This window comes from Argiope bruennichi, chromosome X1 (assembly GCF_947563725.1).
Source record: "Argiope bruennichi chromosome X1, qqArgBrue1.1, whole genome shotgun sequence".
NCBI classification, from domain to species: domain Eukaryota; kingdom Metazoa; phylum Arthropoda; class Arachnida; order Araneae; family Araneidae; genus Argiope; species Argiope bruennichi.
In genome coordinates this window covers 49,556,999-49,562,998 of record NC_079162.1, presented here as the reverse complement: position 1 = coordinate 49,562,998, position 6,000 = coordinate 49,556,999, and positions in this window count along the sequence as shown.

The window sequence follows — 6,000 nt, the reverse complement described above, 5'->3', positions numbered from 1 at the left end:
GACCTTCACTAGAATATTTCATTATTTTTGCTTTAATAAATATTTTTAATTGCTCTTAAGATATAACTTCTTACAACTCTTTGGTTGATTTATACTCAAATAACTAATTAGTAGCTATAATTATTTCAAACGCAAAGAATTTTATTTTATGCGAATAGTGTCCAGTGGGAATAGGTTGGAAGGTGGTTTATAAATAGTTATTATTTTAGAAAATTAAGTAATACTAGCTCAAGAGAGAGATAAAATAGCGAATAATGATACATAAAAATGAATATCAGCTTTTAGAATTACTGAGGAGTCATGGGACAAGAGAAGAATTGTCTGCAACCCAATTAGTTTCTTTCTTTCTTTTCTTTATTTCTTTAATACTCGTGACAATATTTAGATCAAAAAACGTAACTCTTATGAAAAATTATTATTCGCCTAATTAAACATTGGAAAATGCTATATCTTTGTTCTTTATTTTCAAAATTCACATTTGGGATTGTCTACGAGCTATTTTATAAAATCTGGATATTTCTTTATCTATCGTTTCCTAATTCACACATAAACCTTCATTAAAACATAAACGGGTGTGTGTATTGATTACAATATATTGTTTACAAATTATAGCTTTTCACTATTATTTTATTGATTTATGCTTAAAAAGTTGATTATTTGCTATAATTATTTCAAATACAAAGAACTATATAAATATATACACCCTAAAAGTATTATTTTTATAAAATTTTTCCTTTAATTAAATATTAGCAAATGCTATATGTTTGCTCATTAACTTCAAAATTCATTGAGCGACTGCATGTTATTTTCTAAAAATTGGATGTTTCTTCATTCATTGCTTTTAAATTTCTTCATAAATTGCTTCATTAAAATATAATAGAGGATGTGCATCGATTACAAGGTATAGCTACTAACAACTGTTTGAGGGATTTATGCTTAAAAAATTTAATTATTTGCTTAATTATTTCAAATATAAGGAATTCTTTGTGAATATTTTCATTCGAAAAATATTACCTTTACGAAATATTATTTTTCGCCTAAGCAAATATTAGAATATGCTATATGTTTATTCATTAACCTCAAAATTTACGCAATGAGTGTCTATATACTGTTTTCTGACAATTGGATATTTCCCCATCTATTGTTTCGGAATTCCAATGCAAATTGCTTTATTAAAGCATAAATGTGTGCTTACATAGACTTCCATTGAACAATATCTAATTTCCGTGTTTGCTTAAAAAAATCTTTCATCCTACAGAGAAAGGAAAATCACATTGCTAGCATTAAACCCGGCCATTACGCCAGAATAATAATGGCGTAATACAGCCATTACGCCAGATAAAAATAAATTTCTGTCTTCAAAATTAAAAATTTTGTGTGTGAATTTTTGTTCTTATCGTCATTGTTCTTCGCTTCCTATTAAATTCTTCGAAAAATGATGGCATTCTTTGATTTGGCGCTAAATGTTAGGGTATGAGAATTACTACGTAAAGGATAATTATCTTACAAAATTGAGCATTATGTTATAATCAGTACTCGAATATTTTGTTCTTACATTAATTCTTTATCAGAATTTTGGTTTTATCTGATTGCAACAGACCTTAAATTTAGGCTATAAGCTGAATGTAAATAGAAGAGTCGTAATCTTCTTTTCAGAAGCCTCCTTCAGTTTCAGTTGATGACTTCAGTTTTCTGAGACCTCACTGGCTGGTTTAGGTATCTTGCCTTCCTTGGCTGTGCTCCTTATGAGACCCTTCTTTTAATAAATTAATCATTTTAGTTTTAAATTTCAACTCATTTTCTATGTTACAGATTTATTTTAAATTAATCTTTATTTTATTAACTTCGTGAAATACGTTACTTTTTATTTATCTACTAATCACCTTTGACAATCAGCTGGCCTGCCGGGTTTAATGCTAGCTAAAATTTTCAATTAAACAGTTTATATAACTTAGTCTAAATGTCCTTTTCAGTAAATTATTTTTAAATTTTGAAAATCACTTAACTTTTACTAATTTATAAATCTTATATCGTACTGTTTATTATATTATGCATATCTCTAATTTTCTATCATCTTCCCTAAAATTTGAACTTTAATTTCAAGCGGAAATTATTGAACTTCAACTAGCACAAAAACATTTCTGCTCAACCCCCAAATTTTTTTAAAAAAAAATATGAATATAGAAAACAGAAATATGCAGAATTACAGTTCTATACGGGCCATCATCGAACATTTTTTAATATAAATTATGCAGTATCTCAGAGGATTGTTAAACAAAAAATTCTGATTCAGTATAAAATTCAGTTTCCAGTTTTACTTTGAAAAAGATTTAAATGGCGTAATTAATATTTTGTTTTCTTTCAATCAATAAATGTACTTCCTAATAAAATTTTGAAGTCTAAATTTTATACAGTTTTTTCGGTTCTATGAATCATATTAAGTAAAATATTCTTTACATTATATTCTTTTAAATCAACTATATAGCACTATATTCTTTTAAATATTCTTTTAAATCAAAAAACATTCAGACTGCCCAGCATCCACGTTTCTGCATATATTATTGAGCAGATGTTTAGTATTGATAAATATTCTGCATATATTATTGCAGCAGATGTTTAGTATGGATAAATATTCTGCATATATTATTGCAGCAGATGTTTAGTGTTGATAAATATTCTAATAATTAAGTGAATGCAATGATATTTGGAAGAACATGACCAATTATACTCGATAAAATGGTTAATATTATCTCAATATTTTATAATTTATAGAATTTGTATTTTTATAAATTTATTTTCTTGGCAACTAAAAAAGAAAGTTTTTTTTTTTTGCGAAAGTTGTCGGCCTAACGGTTATAGTCAGCTGCTGAGTTCGTCAAATCTGAAATTCGTCACTGAGAGTGATTATCTCAAATTATCTTTATTCCTTTATTCACTTTTGAGTTTTCTCCATCTTCGTGCTCCTGTGATGGCGAGTATTTGCTAAATGCAATAATTGTACTTTTTTTCGAATTTCCATCTTTTCACTGACTTCTAATATCTTCTTGGGCAATGCAGTCAGATCTATAATGTTCTGTTAATTCGTTCAAAACCATATCAAATTAAATGAATTTCTATATAACTTTCAGTTTTACTTAGAAGAGAGAACAAAAGCAATTTAAATTTTGCAGTGAGGGCCACTTTTTCCTAAAGAGATATTTTGTCCGAAAGAAAAGATTTTCTGATTAAACGTAAAAGGTAAATGTTTAAAGTTAGTGAAAGAAAAAGAATCTGAGTCGTACAGAAAACTTTCTTTAGATGAGAAAGTGATCAATGCATAATTTCTAATGATTGGAAACTAAGCAAATGGTCACATGGTGGAAATGATGTAGACAAAGTAAATAGGTTGTTCAGATTTACTTTTAAGTGTCGGCATAGTTTCTCTTAACTGATGGATAATTATCGAATGAGTACTCCCAAATGAGACGAGATTGCTTTTAGGCGTTTGAAAAAATAGGTAATATTGCTTTGGAATAAAACAGAAGCTGTGTAACTGTGTTTCTTAAGTTAATTACGGCCGCGATGGCCAGGTTTCAGCTTTGGAACAGGAGGGTTTCAGGTGCGAAACCCGATTCTACTGAAAAACCGTCGTGTAAGCGGGTCTGGGGCACGTTAAATCCGTCGGAGTGAAACGTCTTCCCGCTGGTGTGGTGTGGAAGTTTGGAGAGGGAGGTACCAGCTCAGATGTCATCCTCGTCATCTGACTGCTGTTTGAAATTACGAGGTCCGTCCCAAAATAGCCCTAGTGTTGTTTTAAAAAACCGGGACGTTAATATAACTACTCCTAAGCTAATTAATCTTTCAATCGTTTTTCGAACAGAACGTTCAAACTGTTATTTTTGTTCATTACGTTTATGAAACCATTTTCATCTGTATTAGTAAAAATAAATTAAATATAAATTTATTATTCAGAAAATCTTTATGAGATATTTCATCGAGATGAATTTCTTAAGTATTTTTACTTACAAATATTGAAGAATCTATTAGAATACCACAGTGACAAATATTGGTAGCTCCATAATTTAAGATGCCTTGTTCTGAATTATATACTCTCTTTGTTAAATTTCAGTTATCATATTTTGCTTTTCCCCTTCAAATAAAAAAAGACTAAGTTCTTATAATAAAACATTTAGGCAAGTTTCATTTATGTAGTGTTTTTCGCTTATAAATTAATTATAATTAATTCATCATTAGCTCGTTATGCGATAATTTTTAAGTTTAAAATATATTTTATTTTACAAATTCTTTCTGATTTTTAGACTCTTATGTATACGATTTCATCATGTTTACTTCAAAAACTTTATTCCTCCTATTTCTTCTTATTTTGATTAGTGAATGTCAAATACGTTTTCTTCTAATCATTGTTAAGTAATATTTGTAATTAATATTTTCAATTTTTTTAAAGATAATGAATAAAAATTTTAATTTTTCATAGATAAAGATTCAGATATTTAGAATCACACCCATTTATCGGATTTCTTTAGAAAAGTAAGTGTTGCGCAAATCGAATACGAAAACTACTGTGTTCAGAGAGCAAGTCGATTTCTTTTATTATAGCATTACGTAACTTGTTTTTCAATAATTTAAACACATTTATGCGAATTCATGTAAAACATTAGTATCGCAAAAGAAAATTGGAAAAATAATTTTAAAAATTAATTTTGAACTAAAAGTTTTGACTAAAATTAATTAACCAAAATAACAATAAATAACTACGGTGATTTAATGAAGATTTCTATATTAAAAACTTTTCAATCTCTAAGTCAGGAATGTCATAAGGAAACAATTTTATTATTTAATTATCGTAATATTTATTCTGAAAAAAAGAATTGTAAGTGACAATAATATGTATCACGGCATGAATATAATGAAAAAATAATCTTTATGGATATCATGTAAAATCTTATTGCAGTCATTATAAGAATTGTGTAATGAGAATACAGAGACAAACACTCATAATAAAGTAAGCTGAAGTAAATGAGTTGTTGATAAAATTGTCTTGTTCTTTTAAACAAAAATTAAAATACCAAAGCCATTGTGATAGTTTATTACATTTGCTAATCATTAATTGAAAAAAGCGAGTTTGTCAGTATCTCTAAATTTAACAGCCTTCATTTAATTCACTCATACCAGTATCATGACAATAATAAGAGTAATCAATACTAGAATGTATACTTACTCACAAAAAAATTTTTTTAAAAGATAATTTACTTTTATGATAAACCTATCTGATAAAAATTCACTTCCTTCTTGTTAACAACAGAGCATTTAAACACCGAAGCGGCTCTAAAAGCAAAATCATGTTGCGAAAGAATCCTTACATGTAGAAAAGGTTCAAGTGTATGAAAAATGAATTAATAGTTGTTTCATGTACATTAAAGCTGCATTGAAAAAAAATTTTGTTGATGACCAAGAGATCTACTTCAATCATATAAATAAAAAAAAGACAACCCTTAAATAAATTATGAACATTTAAACTTGTTTTGATTTTTATAAATAACGATTCAAATGCGAAGTAAATGCGCAGTGTAATTGCAGAATATACAGTGAGATGGCTGACTGAAGCAAATGGTGGATAATATATCAATATTCTATAGAACAATGCATTTGAAATTGAAATTATACATAATGATATGAAAATGTTTCGACTGCTTTGGCTAAACCGGATAAAAATGGATGAGACAGAAAATTTGTAAGAAATTTAATTTACATCATACTCGAATGTAGTTCTCGTAAATACATAGTAATTAAGCAAAAACATTTATAAAAGAAATTTCTTATTACACTTTTATTACTACTTTCTTACTTTTTATTTTATTTTCTCCTTAAACTTTTCGTTTAAAGGCACGCATAAAAATTGTCTGATAACTTCTTTACATTTTCTCATTCAAACTTTGAATTATATGAATTAAAGCAGATCCCGAAAACCGTTTGTTTAACAATTTCTATTTAAAATCTACA